Below are 27,856 nucleotides of genomic sequence, written 5' to 3'. Positions count from 1 at the left end.
TCTTTTATTTTTCTTATTCTTAATTTATCTAACAGATAACAGTTTTTTTCAAAATAATAATAGCAACAATGTGTTTGGTAATATAGCTTATGGATAAATGAAGTGAATGACAGCAATTTCATAAGATAGGGAAGGAACTGAAAATATTCTATTATAAGGTACTTGTACTTGAAATGATATACAGTTATTTGAAAGTGGATTTGTATTAGTTGTAAATGTATATTGCAAACTTGAGTACTAAAAACATGTTAAAAATAATTCAATTGATATGTTAAAAGAGGAATACATAGTAAAACCAGAGAAGGCAGAAAAAGAAGGAAGACCAAAACCAAAACAAAACAGAATAAAAGAATAAAATGAGGAACAAGGACAGTGCATAGAAAATAGAAAATAGTAACAAATATGGGATGTATTGATCCAACTATATCAATAATCACTTCAGCTATCAATGATCTAAATATACCAATTAAAAAACAGAGACTGACATATCAGATAAAAAATCCCACAAGACCCAACTATATGTTATCTACAAGAAAGCCACTTTAAATATAAAGACACAAACATATTAAAAGTAAAGGGATGGAGGGAGTAAAGGAATAGAGAAATACATATTATGCTAATACTCATCAAAAAAAACCTGAAATAATGTCATTACAAAATGTTGGAATCTCCATCTGTCTGGGTCCCTCATGCCCATGATAAGCAAAACTCTTCCTGATCCAAATTAGACATAGAGAGAAATGAAAAGCAAACTTTTTTTTTCATTTTAAGTCATTGAATATGAGGATTGTTTTTTGGCACAGCAAAACCTAGCCTATCCTGACTAATCTAGGTAACCAGGAAGGAGCTCTCTGATAGGCACCTGAATGATGAGTGACAGATCCGTGGATATGCTGGGGCAGGAACCTCCAGGAAGGGGAGATAAGAACAGAGGCCCTAAGGCAGGAGCATGCTGGAGTGCTCCAGGAACAGTTAAGAGCCCAGTGTGGCAGCAGAAAGCAAAATCTTTACTCAATCCTTACTCATTTTATTTTTTCTTCAGTGACAGCTGGAAAGTATATTCGTTTCCTACATAACAAATTGCTATCATCTTAAAACAACACAAATTCAATATCTTAACAATTTCTGTGGGTCGGGAGTCTGGGCATGCCATAGCTGGGTTCCCTGCTCACAGCCTTCTTAGGCTGAAAGGAAGATATTGGCAGGGGCTATGATCTCATCTGAGGATTGTGATCCTCTTCCCATCTCATTCAGGATGTTGGCAAAATTCATCTCCCTGTAGTTGTAGTACTGAGGTCCCTATTTTCTTGCTGCATGTCAGCCAAACATCAGTCAGAGCAATTGGAAGCTACCCATAGATCTTGGCCAAATGCACACCCTCTCCCCCGCTGCCCCTCCAACTCACAACATAGTTGCTTTCTTTCAGCACAGCAGGAAGGTGTTGCACTGACATCAAATCTCTTTGACCTCTGGGAAGACCTAGACTCCTCTAAAGGTCTCACACCATTAGGTCAAGCCTACCTAGGAAAATCTCCCTTTTAACTCAGGTCAACCAATTTAGTACCTTAATTGCATCTAAAAAATCCATTTTGCCATATAACATTTTGAGAGTGAAATACTGTCTTTCATATTCAAGGAAATATTATTGCAAATAATCACACAGAGTATGTACACGAAGGGGTGGGAAACTCTGGGGCCATCTTACAATTCTGTCTACCACAGGGAGCCATCTGATGATTTAGAGCAGCAGAGGGATACCATCTGTCTTATGTTGTTAAATGAATCACACTGGCTACTGGGTAAGGAATAGTCTGCGGTGGGACATGGATAGAAGCGGGGAGACCAGCAGAAGGTGATTGCAATTGCCCAGGAAACAGATGATGGTATCTTGAGTTAAGGGTTCACAAGTAAGATAATAACATGAATTAAAACCAAATATTATATAGATCACCATTTCTAGGATATACCTACCAAATAATCAGTTCAATAATATATGCTCTAACTTAGCATGATGTCAAATAAGCAACTAATTTTCAAGTATAATTTTTTTTAATTTTTAAAAATTTTTTCTAATGTTTTTATTTATTTTTGAGAGAGAGAGAGAGAGAGAGAGAAAGGGGGGGAGGGGCAGAGAGAGGGAGACACAGAATCTGAAGCAAGCTCCAGGTTCTGAGCTGTCAGCACAGAGGCTGACGCGGGGCTCGGACTCACAGACCCCGTGATCGTGACCTGAGCTGAAGTCAGACACTTAACCGACTGAGCTACCCAGGTGCCCCTCAAATATAATTTTTTAATGCTAAAATTTTATCAACAGTTCTTTGCCTACTGGGCTATGACATTTCTATCTAAAAAGTAAAGGCTGAGAGGCCAAAACTTAGACATTGTGCATCTGCATGTATCTGGCTCATTTTCACAAGCTTAAAACCCAACATATGCTGGCATTCATACAAAATAAGGTCTCCTTTCTCCTTTACAATGGGAACCTCAGGAACATTTTTAAACTTTTTAATCATGGACATAGAGGGAATATATTGTCATGTGCTGGCTTCAGAGAAAACAAAAGTGTGATATTACTAATTATCCAAATGTAAAGACTCTCCCCTATGCTTCCCCCTGTCATGAAAGTACAATAGAAGTAGAAAGATCTGGAAGCCTGCTGCCAATGAGCTTATGCCTATCAGTAGAGTAAACAATCTGATAATTCCTAAAGAAATCTATTCATTTAGCCCATAATTGCCCAAATATTTGAACACTGATTTTTTTAAACTTTACACTTATTAAAATTCCCCACATTATGGGAAATACTTTCAAATTATTTGGTTCCATTATGTCTCTGGCTCAGCATTTTTATTACATGTGTCATATTTTAGGTACTTATTTAGGTAATATAGAGAGTTTGGCTACAGCTAAAAACAGCTAGAAAATTTTTTGGAATTGAGGAATTTGTTTAATTCTAAACAATTACAAGGGAGAACTTAGCTCTTGAAGAAGGAGAAAACTGAGCCAAATAAAGCCAGAAACAGACACAAAAATGTCTCCCCAGAATGAAAGGAAGATTTCCATTGGGACAATGCCCTCATAACTGGAAATTAGCCTTCTCTTTTTTGACAGCTAACTACTGTATTTTAAAACATTCTCTTTAGGATAACTGGAATAATTATGGCTATTGCATCCTTCTCATGGAGAAACGGCTCATGGAGAGATAAAGATGGAGAGTAAGAAGGCTGAATGGTCCTATCTAATTAAAACCTGTCATGTAATTAAATATATTCCCAGCAATAGATGGGTCTCAGGCTAGTTTTCTGATAGGGAAACTGTAGTCCAAAACATTAGTCACACAATCAAATGTTCTTGCTGTGTTTGGTCACAATTTTCTTTTTATGAAAACAGGACCCCAATTTTTCTATGCAAATTAGAACACTAATCTTCATAGACAGGATATCTCATAAAAAGTACGTTATTCCCCTTTCTTTTTGAATATCTTGATGATCTTTGTAATACATAAACACCAAATTATAAATATAGGCATCGATTATCCATTTTTTACATGCTTTCTCCATTCTACTGTTACAGGAATGACTTTGTCCCATCCTAAGACAATACCATGCAGTTTGAATTTTTAGATTCCCAAGTCCTGAAAATAACTGTGCTTCAATTTTAGCTTGTCTCACTGTGGCAGTCAAATCAAGTTAAAAATGCATGTACATATAAGAAGCTTTGACATCAAGATATCATTTGGCTATTAAACATTCATGGCACTGTGCTTTTCCAAGTATTGCCTGTTTATCCATATACAAGACACCAAGATTCAAACTCTGTTGAAAATAAACATTTTGAAATAATTAATTATCTGCCACTGGCTTCATTCCCATTACAATCTTCACTTCCCCCAAGGTTAATATAGGCTGGTCCCAAGTTCAGGGCCTGGTGGTGTTCCTCATGCTCTTGTAGAACCATCCTGACAACTTCACTTAATCATATGGTATCTAGGCCCAGCTTAGCTTGACCAAGTGCTTGCTAAGTTTTCTTTGCCGCAAGTAGCAGCAGCTACAAAGGTCTATCAAAAAGTATGTAGAGGAACTTAAGCTTTTCTCCAAATTCCAAAGCAACTACTCCCTTTTTGTGACTAAACGGGAGGCTACAATGTTAGAACTATTTAAGAAAGTAAAACTGAGCCTTTAACCTCCACTTTCTTGAAGGCCTCCCTTTGCAACCAGCCTGCTCCCACTGCTGCTGTGTTACTCAGAGTTAGACTGGGTGATTATATTTGTATGTGTGCAAGAGAGAGGAGGTCCTCAGTGCTGTGGAATGCTGTCCCTCTTGACTTTCCAGGAAAAGGGGCCTGTTCTCTAGCTCCATTACAATCACACTCACGTAAGATTCTAAAATATCTCCACTTGGCAGAGAAAGAGCTTATTAGGCCTCTCTGGTTTTTTCTTCTCTAGCAATCAGAAAGGTTCAGAAGAAACTTTTGGTTATATCAAAATCCCAATTTGTCTCATTTATTTCTGTAGCCATCACAAAATCTCCATCAGTACAAGGTGATAACAATGAACTCTACTAGGTATATTGCATAAGCCCACATCTTAGTATGTGTCTGTGTGCTCTTTTATTTTCTTTATCATACAAGATAATGTCTTTCCTTCCTAGAAAGGAAAACCGAGCAAAACTTAGCCTAACACCTTTAATATAAGCAGGATGCTGCTACACAGTGTTCTCTTATATGAACAAAGATGTTTATCTGACTCAGAGTTTACTTCAGACTCTCTATTATTTGGCTACATAGGCAAGGATCCTTGCCATTCATTTACCCAAATTGTCTGCTTTTATAGATAAGAACATTGATCAGTTAAGTGATTTACCTAAAATCCCATGACAGAGTAAGAACAAAGAAGGAATGGAAAACAATTTCCCTTACTACAGTTATATAATGTTTGTATTGCTGACCAATCCTGCTTCTAAGAGTTATTGAAGTACCTACCTTGAGAGCAAGAATCAAAAATGGAAAATCCGCACATTAATTTGGAAAATGGTCATAGTAATTTAGCTATTATTTGGGTGATGAATTATACGTAATTGCTTTGCAATGTTATAATTTTCTGGCTCTTTGAGAGATGAGGCTCTTCACACAAAGAGAGGGTGTGGCCTTACTGAAAGCTGAGGAACTTAGCACAAACTCTCAGACCCCAGATGACTCACTGGCAATACTAAATTGAACTTCCATGATAGACTGCCTGGTTGTTTTGCAACAGTGCACTAAACAGCACCGTAGGTGATAAAGATGGAACCAGTGTTCAAATCACAAGTGACAAAAAGATGCTGAATCATTTAAAAATAAATTTGTGGTGTTTTTAAGATTTTTCCAGTCACAGTTCTTGGTTTAATTTCCTGAATTCAAACACATCGTGTTGACAATCTCTCAAACCTTGTTCAAGTAATAAATAATCATATTGAACAACAAGTATTTTGTTTTCTGCATTTGATGTTCTTGTTTAATGAAGTGTGACATATTACCCAGGTGGTGTCAAGTCTGTGAAATACAAGGTGATATTTCTCTATTTAATGGCAAATGATGTGGCATTAGCATGATCCTTTATTTGCAATTTTTTTTTCTCTGAATGAGATTACTTGCCTACTTACTCAGGGGTGGTAAGATTGCTTTAAAAACATCCTGACTGTGATTATATACAACAAAAATTGACCTTCAGTAAGGCATTAGAGTAGGTTTTGCTCAGAAGACACAGTAACAAAAGCCCCATTGTGGTGGTTGGGGAAAAATGCCATCAGTTCTTCCCACTTCATCCCGTCTATAATTTTTGCCATATAACTGCTGTACCCTCCTTCCATGAATGGGCTTTTTAGCATGTGACTTGCTTTGGCCAATGCATTGCGAATAGAGGCTTTAAATGGGCTTACACATCTGGGCTTGCTCTCTTGTCCTCTTTTCCATGATAAATTTGCCTTGACTAGCCTAATGGTCCCAGAAGGAGCATCAAAGTTATGTGGAAAGAGCCAATTCATAGATGCATAGGTCAGCTATTGAACTGCAGACAATAAAGTGGACACAGTCAGAAGCAAGCTGACCTCCCAAACACCCAAGCGTGTAAGCCCAGGTAAGCTCAGCAGAGACCCTAGTCTATCCCTGTTGATTCCAGAAATATAAATAAACACTTACTGTATGTCACCGAGGTTTTATGGCTCTTCATTACACAGCATAATTGTGGCAGGAGTTGAATGATCCATCTGTGGATCTCTTTGTTCCTCCACATCCCTTGACAATTCATACCCTAGGTCCCGCACTCAGACATCTTTCTGTCAAACGAGAAAGAAGAGTGTTATTCAGTAGTGGTCATGTTTCCAGCACTGTGGGAAGACACACAAGAAAAACAAAGCATGGTCCATGTCCTCAAGAAATTTATAGTCTCATTGAGAAAAGAAATGCACATATTCCAAGAGATAATTTTTTTTTATCATTGTATTTAACTAGGGGCTTCTTTCAGTTTTACCGGAGAGCTTTAATCAAAATGTATGTTTTTAGTGCCAGCCAGTACTAACTGAATCTAAAAACTCTGGAGATTTGTCCCAGGGATATATATTTTAGAAAAGCTGTCCAGGAACTCCAATGCTCTCTCCTGGATAACAACCAAAGGTAAGGGCTAAATAAAAACACATACTGTATTTGTGTGTAAGTGCAGTAAGGTGTAAGAGAAAGATGAAGTCAGCAGATGCAGGAGTTGTTACAAAAGTGTTAATAGGTAGAATCTGAACAAGTTCTTAAAGAACCACAGGACTTAGATAAATAGAGGGGTGGGGATTCAAACAGAGAGAATATCATAGCTCTACAATGAAGATGGAAATTAATATCCATGGATAGAATAGAGATTTACTTATTTATGGATTTATTTATTCACCAAGAACTTCAGCATTTACCATGTGTCAAGCACTAGTCTGAGTTCTTTACAAATGTTAACTATCATAGCATCACTATGAGATAGGCACTGATATCATTCTCACTTCAAGCTGACCAGAGTGGAAGAATTCCTATACCCTCTAGTGAATGACTATGGGATCAATATTTGACAGAAAAATGCTAAATGTCTAGAATAATTTTTCTTTACAAAGAAACCTATAGAGAAATACCAAAGTCACTGCCCACTACCTGGAAACTAGACAATAATAAGAAAATTATATATTATATATAAATATAATAATGGTGATTAAGTAAATCAAGTTTTCTAGAGTATACATAGGTTGCAAAAAGGAAGATGATAAAAAGGTAAGGAGAGAGAATAAAACCATTTTATATATCAACTGTGGTTAGAATTTTGTTTTAAATAAAATTCTAGTAAAATAAGTTGATTCTAATAAAATAAGATCATTCTTGCTGGAAAACGTATTCATGCTTTATTCCATTTTTGAAGACATGTGACCAAAGTCTTTTCTCAATAAATGAAGAAGATCTGAGGATTTTTTTCTGAATATAACCAAATTCCTAAGCAAGGTAATTATCTTAACAAAGAACAATTGGAGTTGTATGGGTGTCCAAAGCATCACATTGAATTTGATGATATTTTGCTTTGTAGGGTATGTCTTTTCTTGTTACAGTAGTAAGAAGTATTTTTTCTCCATATAAATAAGCTCTGAGGATCATTCTAACCTGCTTTGCATTCTGGAAATCTCTAGATATGAACACCTACTTATTGCTTTGTTACATCGTACTAAGAAGGTTGCAAATCCAGCCAGGTTTTGTATATACTTCTCTACTTTCCAGAGCACCTTCTAAGTCCTTTAAGTCCAACTGATTGATTTCTATCTGGAAATAAATATCTAATAATGAAAGAATTCTAAATTTAATAGATATCACTTATGAATTTATAGTGCTAGAATGGTCATCTGTAAAGAAACATCAGATTCCAAGAAGAATTGCATTTAGACTAACTTAACCTGATACCTCTAACTTTTCTCTAACCATTCTCAGGGGAAAAAGAAGTTAACACAAGTTCTCCCAGTAACCCCTTCTCTGGGCTTTACATTCAGCTAACAAAATGCTATGGTAAAGAGTAGGTGAATAAAACTTGCAGTTTACCTCTTGATAACTGGATACTTTGAAGATATATTTTTTTGATACCTCAAGAGTTTTGAAAGCTAATCAAAGTATACAATGCTAATTTTTTAAATGTTTATTTTTGATATATATATAGAGAGAGGGGAGGGGCAGAGAGGGAGACAGAGGATCTGAAGCGGGCTGTGCACTGACAGCAGCAAGCCCAATGTGGGGCTTGAACTCATGAACCAGGAGATCATGACCTGAGCCAAAGTCTGACCCTCAACCACTGAGCCACCCAGGCGCCCCTATCATGCTAATTTTTAAATTAGCACCAATCACTTTATTTTCTCTGGAGGAAAATTCACATATAAATAAAAGATTGTTGGGATTGATTGATTGACTCAAAACTTCTTTGGCTTTGTTTGCTTACAAATCCAGTTTTCATCCTTCTTTGTCCTATGTCACTAGGATATTGACCCTGCAGACTGTGTTTCCCAGTCCTGGGTGTGCAGGCTTCTGGTCTTGACAAAGGAGATACTGTCAGGAGACTAGGGGTGAGGGCATGGTGGGAGAAATAGGAGAAATAGGATATTTTGCGCTCTTTTTTCCAAAGTAGTAATTCCAGTGGCATGAATTGCTGCAGCTTCTACTAGATAGTTAATGTTAGATGCCCTTGGCATCTAAGGTCTGGTGAGCTGCCTCCCCTCCATTCATCCTATTCTTTTAAACCCAGGTATGGTAGCTGTTTCCTGCTGCTGCTGATTTTGCTGCTTCCTCCTTTCTCTGTTGGGTTTTTAGTTCTTCTGTCACCTATGTTATTAATTATCTGCAGTAAATGCCCTCTATTTGAAACTTAGAGTAGTTTCTGTCTTGCTGACTAAATTCTGACTGTTACAACAACCAGTAACCTGTTCCCAAAAAGGATTTGAAACAGCTTACAATAAAGACAAAGGACCACCAGGCCAAAAAAAGAAAAAAAACTGAAATCTATCTAAATCAAGAGGTAAATATGGTGGTTAAATAGAAGTTTTGAAATGTATTAATTAAAACGTCTACTGTGTGCAATGGGATTCTTCTGTCAGCCATTTTCATTGTCATGAACAAACAAAACCATCAACAAAACAAAAAGGCAACCTATTGAAAGGGAAAAAAAATATTTGCAAATGATATACCCATTAAGGGGTGCAAAATATAAAAGAAATATAACTCAACATCAAAAAAATAATCTGATTAAAAAATGGGCAGAGGACCTGAATAGACATTTTTCCAAAGACATACAGATGGCCAACTGACACATGAAAAGATGCTCAATATCACTAATCATTGGGGAAATACAAATTGAAACCAAAATGAGATATCACCTTACACCTTTAAGAATGACTAGAATAATAAAGACAAGAAATAACAAGTGATGGAAAGGATGTGGAGAAAAAGGAACCCTTGCACTGTTGGTGGGAATATAAATTGTTGTAGCCACTATAGAAGAAAACAGTACAGGGTTCCTCAAAAAAGTTAAAAATAGAATTACCATATGATCCAGTAATTACACTACTGAGTTATTTACCTAAAATAAACAAACATACTAATTTGAAAAGATAAATGCACCCCTACATTTATTGCAGCATTATTTATAACAGCCAAGGTATGGAAGAAACCTGAGTGCCCTTCCATAGATGAATGGATAGAGATGTGAGATATATACACACATATATACATACACAATGGAATATTAGTAATACATATATTATATATAAATTTGTAAATATAAATATATAATATAAATTTATAAAATGTATAACTAAATACATACACACAATGGAATATTAGTAATAAAAAAAGAATGAGAATTTGCCATTTGCAACAACATGGACGGATCTAGAAAGTATAATGCTAAGTGAAATCAGTCAGAGAAAGTCAAATAATATATGATTTCACTCGTGCAATTTAAGAAACAAAATGAATGAACAAATAAAGAACAAAAAACAAAAAAAACAGACTCTTAACTATAAAGAATAAACTGATAGTTACCAGAGGGGAGGCAGGTCGGGGAATGGGTGAAGTAACTGAAGGGGATTAAAAGTATACTTACCATTATGAGCACCAATTAGTGTATAGAATTGTTGAATTATTATATTATGCACCTAAAACTAATATAACACTGCATGATCATTATACTTCAATTTAAAAAAAAGGAAAAGAAAAAAAAACATTTTCTGTTTGCAGTGGGAATTTTTCTATCAGCCATTTTACCTGCTGAGTCTGAATAGTGACTATTCTCTGAAAACTATTCAGAGAAATTTTTCAGAACAATGTGAAAGAGAGCATATTGGTGGAGGTAGGGGCTATACGGCAGTCAGAAAAGCAGATTTTCTAGTACTAGTATTCTAGTCCTGCCTGAGCCAAAGTCTATCACACATGCTTCTATCAGAAACGTGGGACAAATTCAAGTCACATATACAAACCCCTCCCAATGGGCACATCTGGATTTATATGCAATTCTGTATCTTTCTCTTCCTCTCAGGAAAGTATATCATAATGCATAATAATTAATGGAATTGCTATAAGGCTAATCTTGACTCTTCTAATTTATCTTAGAAATTAAACCATTCACAACTTTTGATATTTTATTTTTGTAAAATAATTAGTTGTAGCAGAGCTAACAACTAACCAATGACTCATCACTCCATGGAGAATTTCTGGTTTGCACTAATTGCAGGAACAATATAACTGTCAGAGTTGTTACCTCACTTTGAACACGTAGGCATAATCTGTATGTTTGCTAAACATTATGTATGACTAGTCAGTTCCAAATTTATTAGTAAGATCTTGCACAATTAATGGGCTCAAAATCAGATTGTATGTCCTTAAAAGGAGCAAAGTAAATTTAAAAAGGGCAGACTGATATACCTTTGTATAATCATGAATATCTAGTTATATGCTAAATTCTACAAAGACAGGAAAGAAATTCAATTAATACTTGCAATTAATTAGCCTAGGTGTTAGAACAAATAAAGTCACTATTATAAATTTATTCTTTCATAAGTAATCTTAGTTCAAGACCCAACATCAAACAACGTCTGACTAAAAAGCTAATGTTAGCACAAGTAAATCAGAAACACAGAATTTTCATGGATCTAAATGCGCACCTAACAAACAACAGGAAAATATCTTGATTCGCATGGCCTGCTGAGAGTTATCCATAAGTTTTCCAAAATAGTTTCCCATTATTTTGCATTAAGGTGAAAGTTCCATGAAAATGAGAATATGTTTATCGTGCTCAATTTGTCTTACAAATACTTTGTGTCTGGCCTTTATAAGGTGCTCAATAAATATTTGCTGCATGAATGAATACCCTCCTTATTCTAATTTGAATGTCTCAGGTTTTTGATGTTTATGATAAATTGCTGATTCCCTAAGAATATCATTTTAAATTACAATATGTGAATTAAAATCAAGTCCAGTCTCATCAGAGTCCATTAAGTAGGTTGAATTCATAAATCCTCTCTCACTACTGGAATGATTTTTCTCACCATCCAGTATATATAATAAGGGCAATTAGATTTTCCAATTGTGGAAAAGAATGTTTCCCATTTGCTGGATCTCAGGATTTAGATCTTTTCAGCCTCCTTCTCAAGATTTTATTCCTTGTACCATGAAGAACTTACAGATGCCAATATTATAAAAACAAATGTAACAATTTCCATGGGGGGGCATCCCTTTTGGCAAATTACAATAGAAACCAAGAATTCATATGGTTTGACTAACCAAATTTCCTGGAAATTGTCATCAGACATAATATAAAACTGACCTTGTCCCTGCCAGTTCCATTCCTTTCCAAGAAAAAATTAAAAAATAACCCTTAACCTAAGGTCCTCCAGTGACATCCCCTAACAATTAATCTAATTCTCTTCTCATAAAAAGTGAAGAAATATCAGACCCATAAGATTTAAGAGACTGAACACAGTACCAAGATTGTTTAAACTTAACAGTTGTGGAAACATGGCCAAATTCTAAACTTTTGCACTTTTTCCTTCCATCCTAATAGTCACCTGATACGTATTCAAATATTTGGTAGGAAACTACAATCAAGCAAATCACTTTAGTTTTTCTTACTAATTGTTCTAAATAAGCACCAATGTAACAGCTGCAAAATATGTCTACAAACAACACAGAGACCGATGGTCAGGGTTTCGAAGCATTACAGCATGTTTGATCCAAGCATTTACATGCTATCCACCTTCCTTCTGCTGCAAAAATGAATCCTCTGGTTGCAAGTGAGTATAATAGAATAAATATCATTTGAGACTCTGCCAATATACAATTACCAATTCTATGACTGCTCTTCGTCTTCTTTTCTCTTCTAGGATGAAAGAAACAAACGAAGGCAGCAAAGCTGGATACATCCAGCTGGGCTTCCCTGTAAGCATACCTCTCTTTCTATAATCCAACTCAACAGAAACAGGCTCTTGCTACTGGGACATCAAACATGAAGAAGCTGCTGCTCTCAGAAAATAAATAAGCAGACATCAAAGATTTGTAAGAAATTTGATTAAGAAACTTTCTCAATCTTTCCACACAGCAGACATTGTACTACTGGTGTGTGTTATACTATAATTGGGCATATGGACTTTTATTTTTGCCTTTGGATCCTATGTTACATTGATACATAACCATTAAGTTGGACACTTTAATGAAAAATTAAGAAAATAATGACCCTTGCATGAACCTAGTCTTTGAATCAAAAACCTCATTCATATGTGTCAAAATATTTTTGTCATTCACCACTTAATTCAAGAGTGAGGTTTAAATTTCTTATAGATTTGGGGCGCCTGGGTGGCGCAGTCGGTTAAGCGTCCGACTTCAGCCAGGTCACGATCTCCCGGTCCCGGAGTTCGAGCCCGGCGTCGGGCTCTGGGCTGATGGCTCAGAGCCTGGAGCCTGTTTCCGATTCTGTGTCTCCCTCTCTCTCTGCCCCTCCCCCGTTCATGCTCTGTCTCTCTCTGTCCCAAAAATAAATAAACGTTGAAAAAAAATTAAAAAAAAATAAATTTCTTATAGATTTGATAAATTAACAATGCCCAATCAAAAATAATTTTACTCCCGTGGAATATCAAGGCAAATTATTTGCTTGCCCAAGGACATCATACTACATATTACCACAATGAAAGGAGTATCTGAGGGGAAAACCAACAACTTTACCTTATTCCTTCAACCATTCATTTAGGTGTCAAGATTGTGTCAATGGGTAATCAAACTTGAAAACTGCAGAAGAATGCAAGTACTCGACATTAGACCTGTCTGTGTAAATAAACTTCCAATCAAAACCACTTGGGTAAAAATATATTTAAAAAGTTAAAATCATGCAGTGGAAAAGAAAAACATATCCAGAAAATGAGGAACTTGAATAATTTATGTAACTTGTTCAAAACATCACATTATTGCTCTGATTTCTCCTTTGAATTGCTGGGGCTAACTTTGCCTGCCAGATGGTCTTCTCTCTCTCTACCTGGCTGTCCTCTTCACTCTCAAGGCTCTTGACCTCCTCTAACCTAGCAAGCAGGTCTTTGAAAATAAATTATACCATGTTTCTGAAAGCTATAAGGTGCCAGAGGAATGGTACATTTCAGGGAAGACACTGTTGAAAAAGGAAAGTCTCCATGCTAAAAACTCTAACTTGATTACCCAATTGTTCCTAAAAGTATGCTCATGATTTCTCCCCCTAAATTCTTCATTTACCTGTTACAAGTCACCATCCACCTGGTCTTCAGGTCTAATGTAAACCAGACGATAAAGCAATTAATAAAAGGAATCATAGCCTCCAGTCACAATTAACCTACCAATGTCACACTAAAGTCCAGATATTACCTCCAGAATTCTCAACATCCCCTGACTCATACAGGAACACCACCTGTGATCTTACTTCACGTGAATCGGGGTATGATTTGTAACAATGTCTGCAAAATTTCAAAATACTCAGTTCAGAGACAATTCAAAAAAAAGAGAAATCACTTTAAAAGCAAACTAGCTGTTTAAGGGTGTGCAAAGGAGACAAGTTGTTCGAATTCATTGTTTTTCAGTCAGCTGTGTTGCTATGTAGCCAGCAGTACATTTTGAGATTAAGAGCCAGCCTCTGAACTCAGAAAGCCTTATTCCAAATTCTGTCTTTAACACTTGCTAGCTGTATAAACCTTGGATTATTTCCTCCCCCTCTAAGAAGCAGTTTCTTCATACGTAATGGAAATCACAATAGTGCCTACCTCATAAAAGTGTTGTGAATGTAAATGAGATGATATATGTAAACAGTTTAGCTGTGCCAAGAGCATAGTAAACTCTCAATAAATATGAGCTATTATTTTTCAATAATATATTGAGAATATATTTAGTATATATTGGAAAATACATGTCTATAATGTATGATAAGGGATTAGAAGTGGGAATAATCTTTAGACAGTCTATAAACTGTACCTTATGCACAGATATTATGTATTTTCTATAATAAATTCTTTGAGAGTTTATTATTGTTTTCTCTAAATTTTGTTTCTCTTAATTTAAAGGTGTTTTATTCTGCCATCTTGGGATTTGTTATCCCGTATGTCTTGTGGTCTTTATAGATTATGCTTGAATTGCTCAAAACCCAATAATTGACCTGGAATAACTGACTGAGATAAATAAGTCTTCAAATTTTTCTTCTCCACATTTCCTGTTTTATCTTGTTTATCAATATTATTCAAGATAAATTGAAGTGACCAGTTTGTTTCATTCATAAACTATCTTTTCTAGGGTAGTATTATGCAAACAAGCGATTCTTTCAAAAATTAAAGTCAAGATTTTGGAGTGAAGACAAAAGGTGTCACTGACAAAATGCTCAGCTTTCAATTTTAGTGTGACAATTTGATACTTAGTATATAACTTGAAGACCACATGTATAAGCTCTATTATTGAAAGGACTCTATGTTCATAGCATTTAGAAACCTCACCATCCTAGGTATTAAATAAAAGCCACTACCTGAGTGTCTTACCTTGAGTCACACTATGAGAACTGCTCAAAGCTATGAAAACTCACTCAAGAATTTCCACATATTCATGTTACAGGTGACACTCTTTGATTACACAATCCCTGATAAGGTCTGTGTCAAATGCCATTGTAAAATGATTTTTTTGTTGAACTGATCTAAAACTAACCAACACTGTAGAGTCAATAACATATCTCACAAACATAAGAATGTTCCATTCAACTCTTAGCAGGCATGATGGATAACCCTAAGATCTAAAGCATAATGACATTTCTCAGCCACTGAATCGGACATTGTCAAATGAAGAATCCTGAGGCAGTTGAATCCATTAGGTCTATGTAAAGATCTTCCTATATAGCATGTGAATGCTGATTTTCCCCTTGGAAGACTCCTTAGAAACTTCAAAAGACAGAGAGGCTCAAGAGTCCTCCCTCTAGCCAATGCCTGGTTTTATCTGGTCAGCCAACCTTTTAAGGACACAAGAGTAGTCACCAATAAATCTCAGATTGTAATTATTCACCAGCACTTCATAGGCCCTGGCTACTCCTTTCATACCATCAAACTCTTTGAAGTTTTGTGAGGGTCCATCTTTAATTTAGATGAAAGATTTTACTCTGTAGGTTTCTGAAATACACTCCAGAGAAGGATGAGTTCATTTATTCCTAGAGCCATTTTTCACTCACTTCTTTGTTTTGCAGGTGGCATTTAAACCACGGTATTTTTAGCTCTAAAATCAAGGGCAGGAATGCAAACCCACTTGCCTCTGTGGCATATGATCCAGAATCTGACTTATCTGAGTTCCTACAAATATAGAGTAGTAGGTCCTAGTGTTAGTCAGAGTCAACAACAACAACAAAATCAATCAAACTAAAAGTTCCCAAAGTATGAACGCAAAGCAAAACAACTAGGTTCTGAGCAGAGGACTTCCCATAAAGCAGAAAAGCAACCTTCAGACAATATCAATCACACACCAATCAACAAGGGAGATGCTAAAGGACATTTGTAAGATTGGTTGAGTGTTAAGTTAGAATCTTTTGTTTCAGTATATATAGTTTCCTAATCCACGACACTTTAATGAACCTCAACCCTGAATCTGGAGTCGTTTCCTAAGTAGTCTAACTTAACCTTGGGGTCTCTGCTTAAACATCACTTCCTTAATGAAATCTTCCCTGTCCCTCCTAACTAAATTAGAGTGTGCATTATATAGTGCCATAACATTCTTTACTTCTTCATAATGTTCATTACAATTAAAATTAATTATTTCTATAATTATCTGCTTAATTATTAGCCCTTCTGCTGGATTTAACATTGCAGTAGGTAACACAATGTCCATTTTGTTTTCTGACATATAGGATATGGCCAATGTTTATTTATTGAATAATCAGTATTTGGAGACCGAATATTAAAACTGACATATCTAAGTACCTAGAATATTAGACCTAGATCTGATTTTACATCGCAATTGGCACAATCTCTATTCCAGAGATTCCAGAGAGAGTGTGGGGATCCTCTCTCAAAGTGTTTAACTGATGATCATCTGGTTGTTACTTAAACATTTCCAACAAAGGGTCAGTAAGTAATTTGTGAGAATTTGTAATTTGTCTCTCACTCACCATTTATTAGAAATTACTCCATCAGGCTCTTCCTATAACTTCTGTGTGTCTATCTATCCAGTCTTAGAAGCAATTCAGAATAAAATATATTCCTTCTAAACAAGAATACTTAAAAGGTAGTCATAATGTGCTCCAATAAGTCTTCCTTCTTCCAGGCTTAACTCCTTGGTTCTTCTAAATGTTTCTCATCTGAACATAACATATGTAACATGTGAATGCTGATTTATCCTCACAATTTGGTTTTGATTCTCCTCACAGTCATTGTTTCTTTATTCAGCTTGTGTCCCAACTTAACAAGTTGGGGTTTGTGTTAAACCCCATAACACTCCAAATGTGGTATGACCCAGACAAAGTAAAGTGAAACCAGTATCTTCCTTGATCTGGATTCCATAATTTTATTAGTGTAGCTTAACTTTACATTGCTAGTAGTATCCTACTAACCCTATGAAATATTGAATTCTACTGAGCTCAGCACCTGCTTAATAAAGCTGTGATATCTCCTGGAAATCTAAGAGTTACTTTTCTTTGCCATATGTGTATCAGTACTATATTTAATTCCCATTGCCTTGGGGAAGATTGTATGATATAAGGTACATGGAAGTGTCTTAAGGCCTATCCCATAAGAGACATAAAAAAATATATAGTTTTTGGGCACCTGGGTGGCTCAATCCGTTAAGTGTCCAACTTGATTTCGTCTCAGGTCATGATATTGTTATTTGTGAGATCGAGCCCCGTGTAGGACTCTGTGCTGATAGCGAGCAGCCTGCTCGGAGTTGTCTCTCTCTCTCTCTCTCTCTCTCTCTCTCTCTCTGCCCCTCCTGTGGATGCTCTCTCTCTCAAAATAAATAAATAAAAATAAATAAATAAAAACATATATATGTATATATGTGTGTGTGTATATATATGTATATATATGTGTATATACATATATATACACACAGCTTTTTTTCCCCTCTTCCTTCTGATTATTTTCATTTATCTCAAGACTCCAGCAAACAAAGCCAAGTCTTTTTGTGATGCTTGATGATCACTCCAAATTGTAGAGTCCTGAAGAACTGTGTTAGTCTGCAAAGGGCATTGATGAAGTTTTCATTTCAGTGGTGACCTATTTTCTAGGCTTTTAAAAACCATGTTAGAGAAGGATACAATGCAGCAAGTCTGAGTACCTGTGTCTATGGCTCCTACAAGCAGAGAGGTATCCTGGTGGTGTCTCTGCCTTTCCACTTCCAACAAGAATCCAATACACAAGGCTATTAGTATTCTCCACAAAGGCCTTAGTACTGTGAGCACTAAAAAAGGAACGCTGACACATTCAGTTTACTATCTGTTTCTCATTAGTTTACAAACTGCACTATGTGACGTGCTCCAGAAAAATATTATCACCTTTCCACTAAGCTGTCAAATGTCCGTGTTCCCATACTTGCAGGTAATCTGATGCTTTCTTTTACTGTATTCATTTGGCTTTATTTCATTCTTTCTTTTCTTCCTGTCTGTAAGAAAATGAATATTAACACTCTTATCTGTTTATTCACTACATTGTTATTTGTTCATTTATTATATATTATATTCATTTATTAAAGTAATACATACACATAATTTTAAAGACAAATACCTTTATAGGTAACAAAAGAAAAAAAAGCTGTTTTTTTTTTGCTGCATTTTTCCCTATGCTAAAGTCCTGATCATCACAAGTAATCATTTTCATCTCTTTTTGTTTTTTCTGCTACTCACTTTTTACTTATAAACAAAATATTACATATCTATGTCTTGACTTTTCCATTTTTTGTATTATCTACTGCATTCCAATGATACAAGAAGAGAATTTGAGTCTTTCTACAAGCCTCCTCTTTTCTCTTTCCCTCTCTTAACTTATTGCCATCTTCTCAATCTAATTATGTTATAATTTTTATCAAATTAATATTTAATACATATATCATTATAACTACATTAGAGCTCACCCAGATAATATAATTATGTTCCCTTCATTGTAAACATTTGGTTTTTCTGGGAGATTGTCTCCTCTCCAATTTGGACTTGCTGAGAAACTGTTTTCTTGACTTTTCTTCACCATTATCTTGAAATTCTCTTCATCATCCTTCTGTTTATTCCCTGTGACTCAGATCCCATGTTTTACTCTTCCTTAGTTTACCCCCCCCCTTTGTTACTAGCACATTTTTTAGTGACTTCCTGAGAAAAGTTTCATGGGAAGTAAGTTTTTGAGACATTGCATGTCTGAAAATATTTTTATTTTCTTTCTGCCTTCACATTTGATTGATGGTTTAGCTGAGTATAGTATTCTAGGTTGGAAATTATTTTTCCTTATGATTCTAATTCAGTACTCTACTGTTTTCTAGGTTTTGATGTTTCTGTTGAAAAGCTGAAAAGAGGTTGATATTTGAACTATTATGGTATGATTTTCTCTTCCCTCTTTTTCCTCTGTTTTCTTCCTTTCTTTCTTTTACTCTCTCACTTTTTCAGACCTTTCTTTACTTTTTCTTTCTTTTTTAAGAGATTTTATTTTATTTTTTTAAGTTTATTTAATTTGGGGGGGGGCAGAGAGAGAGGAAGAGGGGCAGGTAGAAAGAGGGAGGGGCAGAGAGAGGGAGAGAGAGAGAGAATCCCAAGCAGGCTCTGCACTGTCAGTGCAGAACCCAACATGGGGCTTGAACCCATGAACAGCAAGACTATGACCTGAGCCGAAATCAAGAGTCAGGCACTCAACCAACTGAGCCACCCAGATGCCCCAGACCTTAATTTTCTTCATCACTGATGTTCTGAAATTTCATGACCCATTTCTCCAGTGTTAGTGTGGGTTTTTTTGTTTTTTGCTTTTTGGTTTTTTTGTGGATTTTTTTTTCTAGGTTCCTTGTGAGCTCTTCCAATCTGAAAACATGCCCATTAGATTTAGGAAATTTATTACCTCATAATTTTTTACACTTTGTTCTATTCTCTTTTTTGGAATTCAGATTATTCATTAGCTTTACCTTTTGGAACAGATTCATATTATTCATTAGTTGTACCTTTTATTTTCCTAACTTTTCTTCCAAGTTTTCATACTTTTGTCTTTTGATGTTACCTCTGGGAAGACTGCCTCAAGTACATATTCCAAACATTTTACTGATTTTAAGGTTTATCCTTATCCTGTTTGTATTTTGAAAGAGTTCTTTCTTGTTCAAGAGATGCTCCCTTGAAAAATATCTTGTTCTTGTTTCAAATGCAATGTCTTATCTTACTGAAAATTTTACTTGTAGCTTCTTCCTCTTCCTCTTCTTCTTCTCCTTACTTTTCCTCTTCTCCTTCTTTCTTCTTCTCCTTCTTCTTCCTCTTCTTCTTCTCATTTAGAAACTGTTTATTTTTTGTTAACCTTATTTCCACATTATTTGCCTTTGTTGAAGAGCAGCTTAAGACCACTCAGTGGTTGTTCTTTACCCATTCAGTGGCCTGAGCAGTGGGAGCTGCAGACCAGTCTTCAGGGGCAGGCTGAGCACTTCAGTCTTCAGGAGGGAACTGCTGACTAGGCACAGAGGGCACCTGTATGCCTTCAGACCAGTCTGCAACTTCAGACTGAGTAGCAGTAAACTCAGGAGCTGGAGTGGTCCATTCACCCAGAAATTCCTCCTTGGTCACAGCCTTTTTAGTCACAGCCTGCTCTTCCTTTTCAATCTCCTCAGGACCTCTGAAGAAGTAGAGACCAAGCATGACATCCCATGGTTGTTCATGGGAAATGGTGCCACACATATGCAGAACTTCCCAGGCCAGCATCTACATCAAAGCCACTGAGTGAGATCCTTTGTTGTGGCAAGGGATAGCAAGGTACACATAGCGCAGAGGAGAGTCTGTGTTACACAGAACAATGGCAGGCCAGTTAGCATAAGATGCCTCTGTGAGAGGCTGGTAGTCAGCTCTGGGATCAGTAACCACCAGGAGTCTTGGCTCCCAGCAGGCTGCCTGGATTTGGTTAGTGAAGTTCGCAGGAGTGAAATGGCCAGCAATAGAAGTGGCTCCAGTAGTAGAAGCAAACTTCAGCACAACTCACTGGCCAGTATTCCTGGATGAAATGACAGTGACCTCAGCCAGATTTTCAATGCAACAATGGCACAAGCTGCCAGCAGAAGCTTCTCCCAGGTTCTCTTCAGATTTATGATGTAGATACTATCACTTTTTTTTTCCTGTAGATGTACAGTACCATTTTGAAGTCAAGGTCAGTGCCACCTAAGTGGGTTCCTGCTGCAAGGAATTTGAGGACATCCTTGTGCTTCATTTTCAGGACATCAGGGGCTCTGAACATTGTGAAAACATCTGAAAGTTTCCCTTTAAGTTACAACGGGAATGCAAAACAATGTCATATGAACCCCACCCCAGGTAGTGCAGAAAGGTTTTTTGCTTTTTAAGTTTTATTCTCTTTCCTTATCAACTTTGTTTCCTCTGAGTCCCCCTTTTCTACTTGTTCATTTTGGTCTTTGCCTTCTGCATTAGGAAATTCCAATGTTTGATTTTCCCTGGCCAACAAGTGACAAGTGAGGTCCTACAACTCTGTTTGGGGGAGGAAAAAAAATTGTGGATTGATAGCTCTTACCATGAGCAATAAAGAGGGGACCAGGCTCTTTCACTTGACATGTGATAGTTTTGTAAACCTTCTGTTTTGAGCCAGTCTTTTGAGCATAGGATAGGAACTCTCTAGGCTACTTCTTAGTGGTGCTGCCATCAGCGTTCTGAGTCAAAAGGGAAAAAGCTGCTGTTAGACTCCCACTACAGAACATAGATTTTCATTCAATCTTCTTGTATCGAATTCAGGGCCACACCCTATGCTTAGTTTTGCTTGCTATCCCTAAATTAACTGTTTTTAGATCAACTGTGCCAGAAATGGAAACTTCATTTCTTCTGCTGGGAAATTATTCTGACTTGGGAGTTAGTCTGGCCATGATGACTTAGGGAGGTGATCTGGGAGTTTGGCTACTCCTTAGATTAAACATAATTTCCACCAATCTTTCTGATTTTAGCTTTATCTCCTAAACCCAATATAGAAGTATCTGGTACCCCAAACTCCTAAGACTTCGGGGCTTATACAGGTAAATTGGTTATCTTATTTTTGAATCCCCCAATATATTCATCTTTCTCATGTCTAATTAATTAAATGTTACTTTACCGACAAGTGAATTTATACAAAGTTGGGACATATTTACACTAAAAAATTAGTTGTTTATCTAAAATTCAAATTTAAAATTCCAATTTCATCCACTATTTTGTCCAACTACCCAAGTATAGTAGAAAGTAGAGTAAGGAAGTGTTAAGAATGCTGAAATTTTCACCTTACAATATCAGGAATCAAAGAATGTCTGGATTTGATTCAAAAAGAAATATATTTTTAATATAATATTTAGATTAGCAAAAGTTCCCAATAAAGTTACTAATCCAGAATTTTTTTAGACAAAGAGGGAAAAAATATGGGAAGTAGTGTGAATAAAATCTTTAGCTATCATAGCAAAAAATCACTAACTTTCTGCTAATGTCTAAATTGAGAAATAAGAAAAGCAGTATAATATTAAGGCATTCACCAGAAGACCTAAATAGATGAATGATTAAATATGGTTGTCAATGGGCAACAGGAAGCCACTGACATAACCTGCAGAGAATTATGGAATTTTACTATTACTCCTATAACACTTTTTGCTTTTTAATATATGTTTACCTTAATTTTTTTCAATTGTTTTAAGAAATACCTTAAGTAAATATTTATGCTTCTAATATGGTGTCTATTATTATAAAGTAGCAAAAATAGCCTGCCTATAAGTGTCTATGGCCTTGACTTTCGAACACTTCCACATACATCTTAAATTTGGAAGTCATAGTGAGAATAGCTTAAGTTTCTTCTACTGAAGAAATTAAATTTTATCTTTTTCTAGTAAGAGAGACTTTTTTCCCTAGGGAAAATATCAAATATGAAAGAAAAACTCCAAGCAAGTGATAACAATCTTGCTTTCATGAAAGAGCAGTCAAGAAAAACACATTCATTTGTCTACTTCCAAAGCTTGCTGCAGTTACTGTGAGATATCTGAGCAATGTTCCCATTTTTAATAATGATTAAATAAGTAATTGTTTCATTAGTCTTAATCTTGGGGTTTACTATAATCTACATTTCATGAATAAGAATACTAATTTGTCTGATTAATTTCCTTCTAGCAGTAATTTTAGTTAATAAGAGTGATAAAGGCAATACACAGAAAATGTAACATTCCCATAATTACTGACAAAAGTTATGAATATAAAAATATGCAATTTCCAAAATGAATAAGGTTGAAAAATAATAGAAGGGCACGGATATGACAAATCTGCATATTAATATCAAACAAACTTAATATATATCATGGTAGTCAACGAATCCACTTCAAGTCAAACTGGTTGACCTCGCACATTTAAAAAAAAAAACCCACAAAACATTGTAGCTGTCATGTTCAGTACTATAGGGTCTCTGATGGAGTTTCTCTGATAACGAAATAAAATTACTCCATATTTACTACACACCATGATCTTATAAATAATTAGAACTTCCTAGGGATAAAAATATGTTTTACGATCCAAATCTATGGTGAAAGTCATATCTATAAAATATTGAAACCAATTTCCACAAAGTATGCAAAAAAATCCAATCTGGTTATCTGTTGAAAACTTACTCTTCTCTGTTGTATTTACAAAGGTACACCTCAAGGAAAAACAGGTAATGATAGCAATACCGTAGCTTCAACAAAAGTCAGGATTTGCATGAATTACTTATGTTTGAAGGGTTTTTTTGTACTTAGGATTCATAATATACTGTGTCTTATTTTACAACAGAAAGAGAAATTATGGTCCAATTTACTAAAATAATTACAATCATAATCACATCTGCTCTTAAAGACTGTCAAATATCTCCAGAGTGCACTGCATACATTTCCTTTTCTAGATTCCCTCTTTTATGAGTTAATTAAACAATTTCACAGCATTATTGTACAACTATTTTGCGTGACATATTGTTTGTGCAGAACACTCCCTTTAATAGCTCTATTCTTCAAACAGATGTTCATTTAAATCTTTTCAGAGATTTTATTTGAGGAACAATTAGTTCATTTATCCTACTATGTTGTCACCTTTCTATGGATTTCGAAACAGCTCTATCTCTATCTTGTGGAAAGCCTAATATGGTCAACAATTCTAAAGGGAGGAAAAAAAACACTCTTTAGCAAATAGGTCAGTTCACAAGGATTTCAGAGCAAATTACCCCTGAATGACGGCTACTCAAAGCTACCTTAGTATTAGAGTACAAAATCAATAAGAAGTTTTTTCAAAGGCATAAAAAACTAAAAATACATGATAGCACATTTCCCTATTCTTCTAGTTTTGTTTTTATGAACTTTTACTTACACATCCAAACAGATTGGGTTCATTATAAACCAGAGTAAAGCGACAGATTGAAGGGAAAAGAATTGATGCAAGAAGACTTAAAGTTTTATTTATCAAAAAACAACTGAATCAGTCATCCTCCAAGACATATTTTCCTGGGAAAGTGACACTATATATTGCTATGAACTCGCTTATCTTATCTAAACATTTTAAAGGAAGGAGATGCCATCTACTACGTGTTTCGAAAAGGAAACTTCCCTCCTGACTCGACTCGAATCAAGTTTTACAGAATTTGAGTGTCTGGCCAGGTCTGCTTTGTGCAACTCTCTCAATGAATTTATCTCCTTTATTCTCTCTGTCCTAGAGAGCTATGGCAAAGAGTCAGTTGTGTTCAGTAGTGTAGATGGTGTATGTGATGCAAAGAAGGGTCATTTTGTTTTCCTTTTGTGAATAATCTCACTGCAATGAGGTCAGAATCACATTCTCTTACTCTTCTTTAAATATATGGTGACACAGAAGTACATTTGTCCTCACTTTTGAACTACAAATTAATGAATTATGAACATCTATTTACCACTTTGAAAGTGTAATGTGCATTCTTTTAGATGGAAATATGGTGTCAAGAAAAGTGAGGAACCAGAATGTTTTCAGAGCTATTCTTCTATTTCTCTTTCTTTCTTTAATTTTCTTTTAACCAGAATTTGGTTCTACTGGAATAAGAAAAGCTGAAAAGCTGAGGCATTAGTAGGAATTTAAAATATGTTCACAAAATTAGCATTTCACTTTCAGGTTAAAAATGCGCAAAATGTAAATTATTGCAAAGTTTCAGAACACTTGCTCTATAATATCCCAGCCTTCTCAGCAAATACAGCAGAGTTTAAGGTAGTAAGTTTTGAATTGTTCCTTTACCTAGACCGTCTTAGATCTCTAAACAGGAGTGTCTCAAGGAACATTATGTTAAAATAAGTTTCCCATTTTGGGAAAGAAGAATTCAGGGATGATTAAGATTCTTGGATGTACTGAGATGGCCGTTCTCTCTGCCATGTGAATTGTGAGCACCTGGCAGTGAACAATGATGAAATGGAATGTATATGACAGATTGCCAGAAGCAGAGCCCTCTAGTCATTGTAGAGGGAGCTTATTTAGGCACTAGTTAGAATGGCAGTAATTTGAAAACCATCTAAAATATTCAGTGGAAGGTGATTTTTAAATGGATTTTAATATATCTATGTAATAAAATGCTCTTTGGACATTAAAAAATGATAATATATATTTTTATTTACTATTTTTTAAAAACATAAGTAAAAAAAGCAATATGCATATTATGGACACATCTATTTATACATTTATAAGAGCACCTGCTGTCCAGACGAAGCAACTGAGTTCTTACTTCATTTACTTAATTTTTCCCCTTACTTTATGGCAAATATTATTCGTTAGACACTGTAATGGTCACAACGGGAATCTGAAGCTACAGACTATGGACACAAACGCTAACTAAGCTTTGCAGGCCAAATATTAGGCTACACTGTTACATTTGTGTGAGTGTGTGTGTGTGTGTGTGTGTGTGTGTGTGTGCTGCATCTGAACTTCTTTTGGAAGTACTATAAACATTCATCTCGGTGCACTAATCATAACTGAATATGTTAATGATTTTTCACTGTTGAACACATCTAAGTAACACTCACCTATGAAAGAAAAAACAATTTCCAACCTTATCCCTGCATCCTCCCAGTCACTACCACCGCCATCCAAGCCGAACCAACATCTGATTTATAATACTTTGCCTGGCTTCTTTTGCTCAATACTATCTTTGTGATATTCACTTGTTTGCATTTAGTTATAGTTCATTTATTCTCATAGCTGTAGCGTATTTTATTTTCTAAACATACCACAATTTATATACCTATTCTGTTAAAGGACATTTGGGTTGTTTCCAGTATATGACTTTTAAAACATAGTGCTGCTATAAACATAATTGTGACTTTGACTGATCTCCTTATTAACTTGCCCTGTTAAAAATGAGATTTATATATATAAGTCATGGGGATTTATATATTGTTATAGAATATATTTGCAAATTTTTAAAGATTATTCACATTGATATTTGGTTATCAATTTTCCTTTGTTGGTACTGTCTTGGTCAGATTTTGGTATCAAGGTTACATGGACCTCATAAAATGTGTTAAGAGGTGCTCCTCTTTTTCTATAACCTGGAATGGTTTTTATAAGATCACTCATTATAAATATTAAGAAGCATTCATGAGGAAGCCATTTGGTCTTGAAGTTGTCTTGTGGGAAGTTTGTAATAATATTTTCAATTTCCCCAAAAAACAGATGATTAAACTATCACTTACAGTCAATTATGTTTCATAAAACTTTAAAATTTCACCTACATGTAGATGTCTAACATTTTTTCAATATTGCTTTTTAAACGTTTTTAATATCCATGTTAATAACCACTTTCTAAATCTATCACATTGGTAATGTTTTATTTTCTCTCTTTTCTCTTATTAAAGATTTATGAATTTTATTAGTAATAGCACATTTGGTTTGTTGATTTTCTCAATTTCATATTTATTTCTTATTTCACTCATTTCTGATCTTATTTTTAGGATTTCCTTCTTTCTACTTTCTTTGGCTTTGATTTGCTTTTTTCCTGTGTTCTTGAGTTGAAAGTCTACATAATTCATTTTCAAACTTACTTTCAAATACAAATATAAATACTGCTTTTGTTTTTATGTTGAATTTTAGCTAGTAAATTTTAACTACAAAAAATAACAATCACATCAATATCAGGTGCCCTAATAGCTGACACTTCACTGAGCTATACAACAAATGTTTATTGAATGTCTGCCACATGCCAGAAGCTGGCGACAGTGTCGAAATGAGACGTATATGCCATCTTCATGGAGCTCATATTAATGGAGGACTACAGATAGCAATCACATAAACAAACACCTTTTATTTGCTAACCATTGTTAAAAGATTGTGACTTTTGTTTTAAAGTTAAGAAGGACCAGGATGACCACCAGGATGACAAAAGAAAAATACATATTTAATATTGACAACTATGCTAGAATAGGCATTATTATTTGCATTTTACAAAGAAGACAAGTAAGACTCACAAAGACCAAGTAAACAAGTTTATAACTAATGGATGGATGGAATCTCCAAATATCATATTCTTTCCGCTCTATCAATACTTCTGTCAGAGAACTAGGCATTCTGTGCAGGGATTCCTCCTTCCATCCTCTTTTACACACACATATATTCTATGACTCAAAGGCAGGTATAAACAGCAGACAAGAGCAGACATTTCCAGTGAAGGTTTTGAAAATTCTGGTAGTGAGATTAACATTTGGGGTTTGATTTGCAGAATCAAAATGCTTGAATGTAATAACTGGAGGATGTTCAGAGATGACTTTTTTAATTTTTTTTTTTTAGTCTTTATTTATTTTTGAGAGAGAGACAGAGACAGAGACAGAGAGACAGAGTGTGAGCCAGGGAGGGACAGAGAGAGAGGGGGACACAGAATCTGAAGCAGGCTCCAGGCTCTGAGCTGTCAGCACAGAGCCTGATGCGGGGCTCGAACCCACGAACTGTGAGATCATGACCTGAGCCAAAGTCAGATGCTTCACCGACTAAGCCACCCAGGTACCCCCTCAGAGATGATTTTATTTGTTCCTATTATTTATAGATTGGTCAGAAGCAGGATGGGGTACAAATGTGTAAGGGATTAGTATAGAGCTGCAAAGGAAAACAAAGGAAATACAAAGCACATGCCTTAGAGAACAACTGTATCT

General features: G+C 35.5%; 1 long non-coding RNA gene and 1 pseudogene across 1 annotated transcript in view; both read right to left on the bottom strand.

Annotated features, from left to right (window-relative positions):
* LOC123379146 overlaps positions 1 to 27,856 on the bottom strand; it is a 326,735-nt gene that overhangs the window by 112,774 nt on the left and 186,105 nt on the right. Inside the window, exon 4 of the long non-coding RNA XR_006583198.1 lies at positions 6,176 to 6,312. This is a non-coding gene — a long non-coding RNA (uncharacterized LOC123379146). The remainder of the gene's footprint in view (positions 1 to 6,175; positions 6,313 to 27,856) is intronic.
* Positions 20,075 to 20,961, bottom strand: LOC101099893 (annotated as a pseudogene).

This window comes from Felis catus, chromosome C1 (genome assembly GCF_018350175.1).
Source record: "Felis catus isolate Fca126 chromosome C1, F.catus_Fca126_mat1.0, whole genome shotgun sequence".
Lineage (NCBI taxonomy): Eukaryota > Metazoa > Chordata > Mammalia > Carnivora > Felidae > Felis > Felis catus.
Note: the sequence above shows the minus strand (reverse complement) of the source record. Positions and strands in the feature narration are given on the sequence as shown.